A 16,834-nucleotide genomic window follows, 5' to 3' on the forward strand; every position below is an offset into this window, starting at 1 on the left:
TACAATTCAAGAGATTTTGACAATGCAGTTAATAGCAGAGAAAGCTAGAAGAAAAAACAAAAACATATATACTTGCTTTGTTGATTTTCAGAAGGCACTTGACAATAGCGACCAGAAAGTGACATTAGCAGTGCAATAATCCTATGGAATTGATAAAAAACTAATAGCTATATTAAAAGATGTTATAAGAATGCAGTTAGAATAGATGATGATTTGGGGAAATGGTTTAGAACAAGCAGAGGTACTAGACAGGGAAACCCAATATCACCAAGCATTTCATTGCACATTTAGAAAGAGCAATGGATAAAATGAAGGAAGATGCAAAAGGAATATCAGTACATGGAATGAGAATTAACAATCTGAGATTTGCAGATTACATTATTATTACTGAAGAAGATGAAAAAGAACTACAAAAAACATTGAAACTGTTAAATGAGGAAGGGAAAAGATTTGGACTTGTTATGAACTTGGAAAAAATAAAGACAATGGTATTTGGTGAGAAGAACGTGTACTATAGCATAGCAAATTTGCATGTACCATGTACATGCAAAGCTAGTGGATGGAATTGATATAGAAAATGCAGAACAATTTACATATTTGGACTGTAATGACATATGATTTGGACTGTAAAAAAGAAAAAGATCAGGATTGCAAAGGGAAGAACAAATCTGAAGGCCATGGACAACATCAGGAAAAGCAAAGCAATCAGTCTGCAAACGAAACTAAGAGTACTAGAAACATGCGTCTTTAGCGGTGTACTCTATTGATCTGTAATGTGGGTAAAAATAAGGAATCAAGAAAAAGAACTTTTGGCATTTGAAAGAAATTATTACAGGAAGATTCTAAGAATAGGAAGGGTACAAAAAATTCACAAATGAAGAGCTCAATTGGAAGATACAACCAAAGGAGAATCTTTAAACGTGTGGACAGACTTATGTGTTCGTCGAACATGTTGTTTATTATTTTAACGGTATAATAGAACACAGAAACTAAGTAAATAATTAATTTATTCACTTGATGCTGATATTTCGCTGGTATCATAACCAGCATCTTCAGAGCACAAAAACACTGTTTGTCACAATACGCGAGACTAAAACAACATGGTGTACATTAACAAAATTGTAGCAGCAACACAAAGACTAGAGTCCTGATTTTGGCGCCCTCTATCTGAAAAAAAAAAAAAAAAAAAAAAAAAAAAAAAAAAAAAAAAACGCTATCATATATTGCTAGAGTCCTAGAAAAGTGCTAGTTTTTCCTTAATATGACTGTCTCCCAGATCTTCGGCAAGTTAATACAGCCATATTTGTTGAGATTTGGGGTGTGTTTTAGGGCTTCTGTCGCTAAAACACACCCTAAAACACACCCCAAATCTCAACAAATATGGCTGTATTAACTTGCCGAAGATCTGGGAGACAGTCATATTAAGGAAAAACTAGCACTTTTCTAGGACTCTAGCAATATATGATAGCGTTTTTTTTTTTTTTTTTTTTTTTTTTTTCAGATAGAGGGCGCCAAAATCAGGACTCTAGTCTTTGTGTTGCTGCTACAATTTTGTTAATGTACACCATGTTGTTTTAGTCTCGCGTATTGTGACAAACAGTGTTTTTGTGCTCTGAAGATGCTGGTTATAATACCAGCGAAATATCAGCATCAAGTGAATAAATTAATTATTTACTTAGTTTCTGTGTTCTATTATACCGTTAAAATAATAAACAACAAAGGAGAATCTAATGCAGAAGATTATACAATAGAAGCTGCAACTATTAGGACACATCTGCAGAATGAGTGAGGACCAGAAGATAAAGACATTCTTGTTTGGTATTATGGATGGTGTAAAAAGAAGAGGTACAGCATACAGAGAATGGATAGATGACAAAGAACTGGTATGGAATGGGTTTACAGAAACTGCGATGATCCCATGGTTCGTGATGATGAATAAAAGTACAAAAAATATCCTTATAGTTTTTTCTTTTAAAGAACAAATACTTTTACTGATATAATCTAAATGAATCAGAAGAAGATGCAAAAGGAAGTATGTTTTTTAATGTTATTCATTTTCCAATTCAAACAACACTGTCCTTTCAAACATAATTCAGGAAGCTATACATGTAGGACAATAATCAAAACATTCCTATCTTCCTGTGTCACTTCCTTTTGAATGTTCTCAATACTAAAAAATTATTACTTTCAAGATGCTTTCCTATTCTGGAGAGAGTTAGAAATCACTCACTCACTCCCAATGGAAGTGGTTGTTCAGGTTAAATGATAGCTTTGACACAGAAATGTCCCAATGCCAAAGTACCGTGAGCTAATGCATTAAATGTTCAAACTCTACCAAAACGAGACAATCAAAATTATTTTAATATAAATTCAATTCTCCAACCATTCATCATATACAGGTAGTTCCTGATATTATGAGTTAATTTGTTCCTAGTGTAAGCTTGTAAAACGAAAACTTGTAAAGCAGGAATTTATTTCCCATAGACATAATGTTAAAAACAATGGTTATGTTCTCAACAATAAAATCTGATCATAGTAATCTTAAATAAGGGTTAAAAAAAAAAAAGACAGTTTATGCTTAAATAATGATTTATGTATCCAAAGCAATGAAAACGTGACCTATAAAATCAAGCAAAGTAATAATAATGATTCTTTATGCTATACAAATTTTGAAGAATGATTATTCTTCATTATCATCAAATGCATACTCACTGATGATTCATCTTTGCTATTTCTTATTTATTAACATCACTCTCTGCAGCATTAATTTATTTTGGCCTACTGTACAGTATTAATAAAATGGGTGAATGTTAAATACGACAAGACAGTGAAAATGAAAAGCAACATAACCACTCTTTGTAACTTCAATGTGTAAACTGCTTTATGTTATATGAGTCAGTGAGATTCTTGTGTCATGTTGGAGGCTTAATGGATTGTAAATAGCACTCAGAAAGGATTAAAACAGAATTTAATACTTCCTATATTTCGTCTCAGTCACTGAGACATCTTCAGGGATTACAAAAAAACTAATGTAACATATACACAAATACCACACAATACTAAGCCCAACCACATGGGTGACTCTAAAGTCCTATCTAGGTAGAGTACCCTCTAAGGGCGGTTGTAGGTGGCCTGGAATGTAAGGTGGGATCTCTGATGATAAGTGTTTCCCAAATCTTAGGAAGCTTAATGCAACCGTATTTATTAAGATTTGGTTGATTTCTGAGAGCTGCTGCTGATTCTAAAAATAGTCCCTCTTTTTTGAATTTGCTGTGGTGGAGCATGGTGGCTTTTTTCCATGAGATCCTGTGGGTTGTATCCAAGAAATGGTCAGCTAGGCCTGATCATGGCCAGAGTCATGGTTGCAGATGTATGACTTGTGTTCCTCCAGAATGGTAGCTGATCTGCCTGTCTGTCCAAAGTACGCCAGCTAACATGAACAGGGTACTTTATAAACTCCAAGCACTGACAGCAGAGGGAGCTGATCTTTTGTAGAATGGATAAGGATAGCAAGTTTGCAGTGGGGCTTAAATGCTGTGTGTAGGTTGTACTTTTTTAAAATCTTGGCTATTTTTTCCGATGTGCCACGGATGTTGGGTATGATGATGGCATTTCTAAACTCTTTCTGAAGAGAAGACCCGGGAATGGGGGAGGAACTGATTATTTTTTTAATACTGTGATCGCTGTAGCCATTGGAGAGGAAAGTGTTGTGTATGTGGTCAATCTCAGTTGTAAGGGCAGTTCCACTGGAACAAAGATTGTGGGCTCTCTTGGTTAGAGTTTTAATAATACCATATTGTTGAGCAGGGTGGTGGTGGTGGTGGTGGGAGAGTTTGTGAAGGTATCTGCCTGTGTGCATAGGATTTCTATATACAGTGAAGAAAGAGTACCGTTAGGAAGGTGTGTAACTAAGGTGTCTAGGGAGCGTAAACGATTCTTCTTTTCCTTTTCCCATTGTAAACTGGATTCTTGGATGTAGGCTGTTGAGGTGACTGAGGTAGGAGTCTAACGTGTCTGGGCCATCAGGCCAAATAGAGAACACATCATCTACATATCTTAGCCAGATAGAAGGTTTGAGAGGGGAGTCTATGGCTCGTTTTTCAAAATCTTCCATATAAAAATTGGCAAGGGGGGGGGACCCATGCTGTTTCCCTCTATCTGCTTGTAGATTTTGTTCTTCCAAGAAAAATAACCAGAAATGATGGCAAAGGAAAAGATATCTAAGATGTCAGAAGGAAAAACATTTTCTAAGAGTGTTAATGTATCAATTAAGGGAATATTGGTAAACAATGAGGAGATGTCAAAGCTTACCAATATGTCTGTGTTATTTAAGGTATGATTTTCTATTAGGGTTTTAAATGGGTAGAGTTTTTTATATAGGATGTGGAAAGCCAAGTGAGGAGGATCAGAGAGTTGGCCAGCTGTTTTGACAGTTTGTAGCAAGGTGCGTTAGTGGCATCTACTATAGGTCTTAGTGGGGAATTGGGTTCATGGATTTTTGGTAAACCGTATATTGGGAGGGGGACAGAAAGGTTTGAGTTTTTTCATAATGTCTGGAGGCCAGGAAGATACTTATTTAAGTAAGTTTTTTAATTTTTTAACTTGTGTTTTTGTGGGGTCATGTTCTAGTGGGATGTAGGTAGAGCGATATTGGAGGATAATCTCCATTTTTCGATTGCATTCGGTGGCATTAAGAACGACTGTGGCATTACCCTTATCTGCTCTGGTGATGACGATACTTTTTTCTTTCCATAATTTCATGAGAGTAGTGTGTTGGCTGGACGATAAATTACTTTATGGAGGCGAAGACTGGGCGAGGATGTTGGCGACATCAAGTCTGATGTTATTTGCTATCTCCGGTGCTAAGCGACAGCTCCCGTGTTCGATATTATACATTACATCAAGCACCGGCACTTCTTTCGGTGCAATCGCGAAATTGTGGCCGAGGCTAAGGGCACTGATGGCATCGTCGTTGAGCCTTTTGGAAGATAGATTAACTACTGTCTGGAGCGGTTGAATTTGCAGTTGTGGTTTGAATTTATTCAGATTGTTATACTTTTTGATATGTTCATTTTTTATTTTTTGAAATTCTTTCTGTGCGGAAGCTTCTGAGATGCCAGAGAGAATGGACCAAAGCTCAGAGTTAAGTACAGTGGAGAGCTCTGATTGTAAGGAGCCAATGGCAGCGTTCATCTCTGAGAGGATATCACGAGTGGCGGCAATTTGTTCCCGCAGTAGTGCAAAGCTAATGCGGTTATATATGCAGAGGGATTTTTTGGAATGAAAGTTGATCTTTAGCTTAATGCAGTTGGATATCACTCCTGTATCCCGATATCTTTTTAAAAAGGCCTGCCTATTTAGTTGCCTAGATAGTCATAGTTTCGACTTACCATATTGTTTGGATTTGAGTGCTATTTCTTCTCCATGAATGATTAGAATCCATGTGTAGAGGCATAAAATCCATTAAGCCTCCAACATGATGTCCTCACAGCACTTAAGCCTCTACACATGGAGACTCTTGTGTGCTTGAACACACACACACACACACACACACACACACACACACACACACACACACACAGTAGTACTGTACTATATAGCTATGTATGCAGTTTGAAATGCCATATTTGAATGTTTAGCATTTATCTATTGCAATTAATGCTCATATATTTGTTTTTTTTTATACTTAATACTTGGAAGGAAAAAAGAACTCGTAAACCAAATTACCTGTAGTTACATTCTAGATGAACAAATTTCTTATTTGTTCAGCATGTCAGTGGCTTCCTGAGGGCAGACCATTTTAAGTGTCAGTCAACAGCATTTTTTCAGCATTTACACTTTTTCTATCAATCAAAAACTTTGTGATATTATATGATACTCATAGGCTTATTTTAACATTTCAAGCGACACTGTAGAATATATACTTTTCTCTCTCTCTCTCTCGGTAGTCAGCAGCAATTCACAGATCATTAATATATTATTATTTCTATGTAAGTCAAAACCTATCCAAAATTGTCTTAATATGCCACATTACTAATCATACATAAATCATGCATTAAAATTACTTTATAGCCATAATTCAAATATACTAGTATTAAGTAAAAAGGCTCTAATGACTAGCACTAAGCTCTGATTCCAAATCAGAAAGTCACAGAAAGTAGAATATCTGTTATAAAAACAAATGAAAGAGTAGGCAACAGATACTTATTTTAAGCATTCTCATGTTCCCATATCTTTTTATACAACAAAAGCTTTTATATCTTTTGAACATTCATGAGTTAGAGTTTTTTTTTTTGGAAAGTAGTGAATGACTAGAATGGATTGCCAGAAGTAGCTTTAATAATATGACAGTGAATAGGTATTGCATAAATAATGGTTAGTGTAGATCTCCCATGATGAATCTTCTGATTCCATGGCCATACCCATATAATACAGCAGTCACTCGGTTAATGCGCCTAATGCATTCTTTAAAACAGGCGCATTAATCGAAAACACACTAATTGAATATAATAACCTATGGGAAAATGTATAATTCATTTATCAGATTTCTTTTTTGACCCTTAATTTTTTTTTTTATAAAAGAATTAGGGTATATCTCAGAGCCCAGCTAAAGGAAAACCCTGAAGCTGAAAGATACAATAAAACATATTCAGAATATAAATTTATTATTCTGCTTCTGAACAAAGAATTGAACTAACGTAGTTTGGCAGGCATTCTGTTTATTTTTTTCATATAACTGATGGTATGGCCCTATTGCCTCTTCTTCAAATTTTACTGGTTCTCTCTTCACCAGGGCCAGTCTCTAAGCATTGCTGCATAAAAACTTGGATTGTACGAAGACTATTTTCAAATTGTTTCTGTGAAACCTTTTTGAGCTTGTCAGTGATTAAATTTTATTCAAAAATCTTCAGGATCTTCCCGCTGTGCATCTAAATTTAGCAGGTCGGAATCATTCAACTTCTCAGAATGAGATTTAATTAACTTAGATTCGTTTGAAAAAAAACCTCTAAAATCATTTGCAAAATGTGTAAGAATGTGCTTCCAAACGGCTCGCATATTGCTGTAATTTCATTCGACTTTGCGACGTTATAACCAGGTTGAGATTTCTCTGATTTGGCTAGAAAAGTTTTCGAAGACATTCGCTTCCAAAAAAAAAAAAAGACCGGTTTCATCGACATTAAATATTTGCTGATCATAATAGTCCCCTTCTTACACAATTTTCTTCAAAATCTCTGGATATCTCCTTATCTCTTGCAGCTTCGCCTGTGATTAGAACATTATGTAGGCTATTTCTCTTTTTGAAATGCTCAAATCACCAGCACTCACGTGGAATTATTCTTCTTTTCCATCATTGATAGCCCTTTCTTTCCAGGTTACAAAGAGACAATGCTTTTGATTTAATAAGACCAGTGTTTAGCGGGATCCATTTTTGGATACAATCTTCGATCCATTTAAAAAGAAGTCTCTCCAATTCAATCATTATAATACTTTGATTTCGAGTGCATGCATGATGAACTTGAAGCAGCCTTACCTTTCTCTTTGTATTCAGCAGTTGAATTCACCCATTTTTGTGTTCTTGTCCTATCTTTGCTCTGGACTAGCCTTGTTCATTTTTCTTTATTATTTCAAGTTTTCTTTCCAATCAGATTACTTTTTGAATCATTTTCACACTTCTATTTTTTGCTCGCTAATTCTTTTACTCATGATTAAAGGTTAGGAAAATAATTTAAAATAAAAAAGTAAGGAAAACAATTGCATGAGATATGCTCAGCAAAATGCTATGTAAAGCAGACGACATAAATTTTGACGGTAAATTTGGAACATAGTGTACATGGAAATAGTGTAGTATGCCATTAAAAAATAACTTTGTAAAATGTTTCACATCGGTAACTAAATTACTTCATCCTGGTGAGTGATTTTTTAAAATGGTTAGCCATTAAAGAAATGTATAGATCGAAAATTTTTAAAATCTGTAACATTTATTTTTACGATGCATGTAGACGCATTAATCGAATTTGGGTATCGAAAAAAAATGATGCACTAATCGAGGGATTGCTGTGACATCATAAATGGATTAATTCACCTCTAAAATTGATTTCATCCTGCTCTTTTTAATGTATCCATTCAAATACTCTTTTCAATGCTCATTTTATTGGTATAACTGAAGTAATTTTAAAAAGTCTGTTTTAACAGACTTTTTAAAGTTGTTTCCTTACCAATATTATTTTACAGAATGTGTTTATTGACCTTTGTATTTGTTTAAGATTTTTTTTTTTTTCTGAATTCCATAAATTCTTTGTTTCACTAACTATAAATTTAAGTTTCTACAAGGCTTTTTATTATTATTATTTAGAGTACTCATATTTCCAATCTGTCTCCTTGGAAACCAAGAACAAAGAATAAAAGTACTTAAATTATTTTAATTTCTTTTTCTCTTTCATTTTTACTATTATGAAAAATTAATTATAAGGTTTAGGTGCTGGTTGAAACCCATGTTTAACTGAATGAAAAAAGAGCACAAGGAATGAATTCAACAGCAGCTATGCTTCCAATATTTTATCAACACACAAGCCACACAAAATGTGCTGCTTATGTGTATGATAATAATTTATCCTACTAAAGAAATCACTTCTACTTTCTTCCACAGTGGGTTTATCCAACATTATTTATGCAAATTTAAATGAGAAAAATCAATCTTCGTATAAATAAAATTGAAATATTTAACAAGGATTATCATACACTGATATAAAACCAGAAAGGTCTTATAATATCAAGATTACTTATCATAAAGAAAAATGCATACCTATAAACAATTCGCTGAAACTACAAATGAAAAGTTTAATAGTATAAAGGACTGTTTCATTTTTAGTATCACTCTGTTGCAGAAGAATCCCACTTAAACTACTTTTCTCACAGATTGTTACCATTTTTTTTTTCTATTAATGAACTATTATACCGCACAATATATTTCTGTACATCAATTAATAGTGTAAAAACAGAATTTCACAAATTAGTTTCAGCATTGAAAAAAAAAAAAAAAAAAAAAAAAAAAAAAAAAAAAAAAAATGATGGTACAACATGACAAAATTTCATGCCGGCTGGGGCATCGCCCGGTTAAACAAGGCCCCCGTGTTTTCGCCAGGGAACCAGGGCGAACAGCGAAAAGTCAGCTACTGGAACAAATCTGAAAACAAACCCCAACTCAACATCACTAGAGTTAAAAATCGGTACTATCAACGTAAGAAGCCTGAATGGCAAAGAAATGGAGCTAGCTGAGGAATTAGATAAGTACCAGATCGACATAATAGGGGTGACTGAAACAAAAAAGACCAAAACTGGTGAGATCTTTCTGAGCAATAAATACAAAATGTTATATTCAGGCAATGACAATCAAGGAAAAGAAGGAGTAGCCATAGTATTCAACACAAAATACGAGGCTAATCTTCTCGAATGGCAGTCAGTCTCAAGTAGAGTAATGTGGGCAAATATGAGAATGGGGAACTGGACAATGAGACTTATTTGTGCCTATGGTCCCACAGAAGGTTCTACTAAGGTAGAAGTGGAGGAATTTTTTGAGGCTTTAGAAAAAGCAACTGACACAATGAAAAAGGAAAAGTTGGTCCTTGTTGGGGATCTAAATAGCAGATTAGGAAATGATTGTGAGACATACAAAAATATTTTGTGAAAATTTGGAGAAAAGAGCAAAGCTAATAATAATGGCAAATATCTGTTGGATTTCTGTTCAGGACATGGACTGGTTATTACTAACACCACGTTCCAACATAAAAATGTGCACAAATTCACATGGAGAGAAGAGTCAAGGAATAAGAAAAGTCTCATTGACTATGTTATTGTTGATAGTGATGTTTTCTCCCTGGTGCAGGACACCAGAGTGTACAGAGGATTTGAAATTGGAAGTGATCACTATTTAGTCTTGAACAGGATAAAATTGAATTTCATATTGAAAAGAATAACAAGTAAGAAAGCTTTAAAGCGAATAAAAGTTGAGCAGCACTCAGATATGAACTGTAGACTAAAATACAGAAAGATTATTGAAAAGAACATGAAAGAGTTTGAGAACAGGAATCAAACCTTAAAGATTCAGTGGCAAACTCTGAAGAAAACATTGATTGATTCTGCCAGAGAGGCATGCGGTGAGGTTGTGTGCAAGGATAAAAAAATCAGAACTCCCTGGTGGACACAGGAAGTTAAACAGGCAGTGAAGGAAAAGAAGAAAGCATATCAAAAGTTCCTGGCAAATAAGTCAGCTTTCACTCTTACAGAATACAGAGACAAATGTAAGAAAGCTAAACACTGTATAAAACTAGCTAAACAAAAGTCATGGGAGGACTTTGGCAAGAATATAGAAAATAAATATCAAGAAGGTGGCAAAATATTCTGGAGGTTGTTGAAGAAGCTTAGAAATGGAGAAAAGAGTGCTGTAAAATGAGTTAGAGATGATAAAGGTGACATGAAAATGGGAGAAAACATCCTCGAAGTATGGAGTAATTACTTTGAAAAACTGCTAAATGAAACAAGCAGTGATAGCACAGTGGTAAAAAACACTGAACAGGTATAGAGTCAGGAATACATATCCATACTTGAAGTAGAAAAAGCCATCAAAGGCTTGAAATGTGGAAAGGCAGCAGGAGTATATGATATTCGATCAGAGATGCTGAAGTATGGAGGTATAAAAATCTTAAGTGGCTGCACTGCATAGTTCAGAAGGCCTGGACAGAGGGACAAATTCCCGATGATTGGAGTAGAGCTCTCATAGTACACATATATAAAAAGGGAAATAAAACTGCATGTGAGAATTACAGAGGTATTTCCCTACTGAGTGTTCCTGGCAAGATCTATGCAAGTATACTTGAGAAATGGTTGAGAAGAATTGTGGAAGAAAAGCTTGGTGAAGAACAAGCTGGATTCAGGCCAAATAGAGGCTGTCAGGATCAGATCTTCACTTTACGACAAATAGTCGAGAAAGCATGGGAATATAACAAAGATCTGTATTTAAGTTTTGTCGATTTGGAAAAGGCATGTGACAAGGTGCCAAGAGAGAAGCTATTCAATATGCTGCAGTTATATGGTGTTAATGGGGCATTATATCAAGCAATACTTTGTCTTTATTTGAGTTGTAAGTCAGCAGTTAGAATTGAAGGAAGTACAGGAAGATGGTTTAATGTTAAATCTGGTGTGAGACAAGGATGTACATTATCCCCTCTGTTATTCATTATCTATATGGATCACATTATGAAGGAATGTAGTATTAAATCTGATATCAAAATTGGAGATGTTAATGTCAGCTCTTTGCTTTATGCGGATGATGTTATACTTCTAAATAAATCCGCTACAAGTCTGCAAGATTCTCTGACTAAATTGAATAGCTGTTGTAATAGATATGGTATGAAGGTCAGCAATAAAAAGACAAAGACAATGAAAATAGGCAGAATCATTGAAAATGTCAACTGTGTTGTGAATGGAGAACCTGTGGAACAAGTAAAACATTTTAGCTACTTGCACACAATTTTTACTGAAGATGGTAAATTAAATATAGAAATAGACAACAGAATCAGCAAAGCTGGTATGGTGGGAAGTCAATTGAATAAATTCATATGGAATAAGAAAGAAATTAGTCAGAACACTAAATTAGCTGTATACAAGACAGTGTTCAAACCAGTTTTAACTTATGGATCCGAGAGCTGGGTCAGAAGTAAAACACTTGACCAAAGACTAGAGACCGCAGATATGAGAGTCCTGAGAAAGATTAGAGGCGTGAACAGATGGCATCAATGGCAATATCATATTAAAAATGAGGATATTAGGAAAGAACTTGACATTGCTAGCATCCAGGAATGCGTTAGCAGAGCTAATCTCAGGTGGTATGGTCACTTAAATAGAATGGGAGAGGAAAGATTAGCAAAACAAGTGTTCTCTGCCAGGTTGGCAGAAAAATGACCCAGAGGAAGACCAAGATATAGGTGGATTGATACGGTACAAAGTGCCTTAGACGATAGAAATATAAGATCTGATAATGTTGGAGTCTTGACAAGTAACAGACTGGTTTGGAGGAAAATTGTAGATAGGAAGTTAGTAATGATGTAATTTTTTCATGTAGTACTGTCATATCCTGTACACCCCTTGAGGGTACATGGCAGGAATTTGATGATGATTAAAAATAACACAACTGATGTATGCTGTAATTGTGATAATTCAAACAATTAATATGACAGTTTGCTTCTGTGTCACATTCTGGTCATGCATTGCATCTAATTCATGTAGAATTTATATAAGGCATCCAAAAATATTTTTTCAGGATTTACAAGGTTATACGAATGAATAAAACAATAAAAGGAATAGTAACCCTCAAAGTTTATGCTAGTATACCTGAGTTGTGTTTTGACGTATAGTGTCACAAACGGCAGCTATATACAATGTTGTAAATAGATGATGTGCTACTGAACGAGAAGTTTCTGGGTTGTGGGATGGGAAGAGGTCTAATCTTTTAGATCACTCAACATCTCTCGACCCCACCTTCCTACCCCTGAGTCACATCAAAAGTATTTAGCATGGGCAAACTGGCTAGGTGAAAGCAAATGCTAAAACAATAACCACTGTAGGTACTCAAAAGTAACTCCTGAGATATTCATTTATGTTTGTCTTGAAACTGAATATCAGCTACATATCTCCCAGATTATAAAGGAATTTTCTTATTCTAGCTTACTGAACCATTAACCACTCAGGATCTTCAAGTACCATCTTCCACTATTTTCTGTCCTGAGTACTTCCAGTCCAATTCAGAGTTCTCATATTAAGCCCAGTTTTTTTTGGTGTTATCCTCCCAACATTGCAAATGTCTTCCTCTAAGTAATTCCCATCAGGACTCATCGTGAATGCAAATGTCTTCTTCCTCATTCATCCTGGTTATCTCTTGCAGGTCCAAAGACTTTTTTAAGAATTTTATTTTCAAAAATATGCAAGGATTTTGCATTCTAGCGTCTGCTGATGCTCCATATAAAACAATGTCTTATGACTGTGTGGTATATTTCAACTCTGTGTTAGATACTTTTGTAAGATAATAATGACGTAGTGAATGATAAAATCTACTGGATGTATCTATCCAAGCTTGTATTTCATCATCATCATCAAATTCCTGCCATGTACTCTCAAGGGGGTGTACAGGACGTGATAGTACTACATGAAAAAAATTACACCATTACTAACTTCTTATCTACAATTTTCCTCCAAATCAGTCTGTTACTTGTCAAGACTCTAACATTATCAGATCTATTTCAATTGTCTAAGGCACTTTGTACCATATCAATCCACCTATATTTTGGTCTTCCTCTGGGTCATTTTGCTGCCAACCAGGCAGAAAACACTTGTTTTGCTAATCTTTCTTCGCCCATTCTGTTTAAGTGACCATTCCACTGAGATTAGCTCTGCTAACACATTCCTGGATGCTGACAGTGTGAAGTTCTTTCCTAATATCCTCATTTTTAATATGATATTGCCATTGATGCCATCTGTTCACACCTATAATCTTTCTCAGGACTCACATATCAATCTCATATCAGTTTTAACTTATGGATCTGGGAGCTGGGTCAGAAGTACAACACTGTAGTCTTTGGTCAAGTGTTGTACTTCTGACCCAGCTCCCAGATCCATAAGTTAAAACTGGTTTCAACACTGTCTAGTATACAGCTAATTTAGTGTTCAGAGTAATTTCTCTTAATTGAATAAATTCCATATGAATTCATTCAATTGACTTCTCACCATACCAGCTTTCCTGATTCTGTTGCCTATTTCTATATTTAATTTACCATCTTCACTAAAAATCATGTCTAAGTAGCTGAAATGTTTTACTTGTTCCACAGGTTCTCCATTCACAACACAATTGACATTTTCAATGATCCTGCCTATTTTCATTGTCTTTGTCTTTTTATTGCTGACCTTCATACCATATCTATTACAACAGTTATCAATTTAGTCAGAGAATTTTGCAGACTTGCAGCGGATTTACTTAGAAGTATAACATCATCCACATAAAGCAAGCAGCTGACATTACCATCTCCAATTTTGATATCATGTTTAATACCACGGGGTGCTTAAGGGTCAAAGCTGTATAACTAAGAGGAGACCTCCACATAGCCTTTAAAGGAATGCAGAGAACCGACCAGGGCCTCTGACCTAATGCCCAATCCTCACCTTCTCGTGGTGCACCCTGTTGGGTATCTACTTGGATATGAACGAACGAGGATGAGCTGGCAATTTGGGATTTAGCCGACCAAATTGTATTCTTATTGGTTAAACCAAAATTTAAAAAAATGATGGTACAACATGACAGAATTTCATGCCGACTGGGGCATCGTCTGGTTAAACAAGGCTCCCTGTTGTTTTCGCCAGGGAACCAGGGTGAACAGCAAAAAGTCAGCTACTGGAACAAATCTGAAAACACACCCCAACTCAATATCACCAGAGTTAAACATCGGTACTATCAACATAAGAAGCCTGAATGGCAAAGAAATGGAGCCAGCTGAGGAATTAGATAAGTACCAGATCAACATAATAGGGGTGACTGAAACAAAAAAGACAAAAACTGGTGAAATCTTTCTGAGTAAAAAATACAAAATGTTATATTCAGGCAATGACAATCAAGAAAAAGAAGGAGTAGCCATAGTATTCAACACAAAATATGAGGCTAATCTTCTTGAATGGCAAACAGTCTCAAGTAGAATAATGTGGGCAAATATGAGAATGGGGAACTGGACAATGAGACTTATTTGTGCCTATAGTCCCACAGAAGGTTCTACTAAGGTAGAAGTGGAGGAATTTTTTGAGGCTTTAGAAAAAGCAACTGACACAATGAAAAAGGAAAAGTTGATCCTTGTTGGGGATCTAAATAGTAGAGTAGGAAATGATTGTGAGACATACAAAAATATTTTGGGAAAATTTGGATAAAAGAGCAAAGCTAATAATAATGGCAAATATCTGTTGGATTTCTGCTCAGGACTTGGACTGGTCATTACTAATACCATGTTCCAACATAAAAATGTGCACAAATTCACATGGAGAGAAGAAGAGGCAAGGAATAAGAAAATTCTCATTGACTATGTTATTGTTGATAGTGATGTTTTCTCCCTGGTGCAGGACACCAGAGTGTACAGAGGATTTGAAATTGAAAGTGATCACTATTTAGTCTTCAGCAGGATAAAATTGAATTTCATATTGAAAAGAATAACATGTAAGAAAGTTTTAAAGTGCATAAAAGTTGAGCAGCTCTCAGATGTGAACTGTAGACTAAAATACACAAAGATTATTGAAGAAAAAATGAAAGAGTTTGAGAACACCAACCAAACCTTTGAGATTCAGTGGCAAGCCTTGAAGAAAACACTGATTAATTCAGCCAGAGAGGCATGTAGTGAGGTTGTTTGCAAGGATAGAAAAATTAGAAAAACTCCATGGTGGATATAAGAAGTTAAAGATGCAGTGAAGGAAAAGAAGAAAGCATATCAAAAGTTCCTGGCAAATAAGTCAGCTTGTGCTCTTAGAGAATACAGAGACAAATGGAAGAATGCTAAACACTGTATAAAACTAGCTAAACAAAAGTCATGGGAGGACTTTGGCAAGAATATAGAAAATAAATATCAAGAAGGTGGCAAAATATTCTGGAGGTTGTTGAAGAATCTTAGAAATGGAGGAAAGAGTGCTGTAAAATGAGTTAGAGATGATAAAGGTGACATGAAAACGGGAGAAAAACATCCTCGAAGTATGGAGTAATTACTTTGAAAAACTGCTAAATGAAACAAGCAGTGATAGCACAGTGGTAAAAAACACTGAACAGGTATAGAGTCAGGAATACATATCCATACTTGAAGTAGAAAAAGCCATCAAAGGCTTGAAATGTGGAAAGGCAGCAGGAGTAGATGATATTCGATCAGAGATGCTGAAGTATGGAGGTATAAAAATCTTAAGTGGTTGCACTACATAGTTCAGAAGGCCTGGACAGAGGGACAAATTCCCAATGATTGGAGTAGAGCTCTCATAGTACACATATATAAAAAGGGAAATAAAACTAAATGTGAGAATTACAGAGGTATTTCCCTACTGAGTGTTCCTCGTAAGATTTATGCAAGTATACTCTAGAAATGGTTGAGAATAATTGTGGAAGAAAAGTTGGTGAAGAACCTCTATTTGACTGGATTCAAGTCAAATAGAGGCTGTCAGGATCAGATCTTCACTTTATGACAAATAGTTGAGAAATCATGGAAATATAACAAAGATCTGTATTTAAGTTTTGTAGATCTGGAAAAGGCATATGACAAGGTGCCAAGAGAGAAGCTATTCAATACACTATAGTTATATGGTGTCAATGGGACATTATATCAAGCAATACATATTCTTTATTTGAGTTGTAAGTCAGCAGTTAGAATTGAAGGAATTACAGAAAGATGGTTTAATGTTAAATCTGGTGTGAGACAAGGATGTACATTATCCCCTCTGTTACTCATTATCTATATGGATCACATTATGAAGGAAAGTGGTATTAAACATGAAATCAAAATTGGAGATGTTAATGTCAGCTGTTTGCTTTATGCAGACGATGTTATACTTCTAAATAAATCTGCTACAAGTCTGCAAGATTCCTTGACTAATTGAATAATTGTTGTAGGAGATATAGTATGAAGGTCAGCAAACAACAAGACAAAGACAATAAAAATAGGCAGAAGCATTGAAAATATCAACTGCATTGTGAATGGAGAACCTATACAAAAAGTAAAACATTTCAGCTACTCAGGCACAATTTTAAGTGACGATGGTAAATTAAATATGG

The 16,834-nt window shown here is 35.1% G+C and overlaps 1 protein-coding gene across 1 annotated transcript in view; it reads right to left on the minus strand.

Moving 5' to 3' along the window:
• The window catches only part of LOC150097399 (proteasome activator complex subunit 4-like), a 646,748-nt gene that overhangs the window by 599,505 nt on the left and 30,409 nt on the right, over window positions 1-16,834 (minus strand). The gene's annotated exons all lie outside the window — the stretch shown is intronic.

This window comes from Typopeltis vanoorti, chromosome 17 (assembly GCF_054136105.1).
Source record: "Typopeltis vanoorti isolate ZY-2024b chromosome 17, IOZ_Tvanoo_1.0, whole genome shotgun sequence".
Taxonomy (NCBI): Eukaryota; Metazoa; Arthropoda; class Arachnida; order Uropygi; family Thelyphonidae; genus Typopeltis; species Typopeltis vanoorti.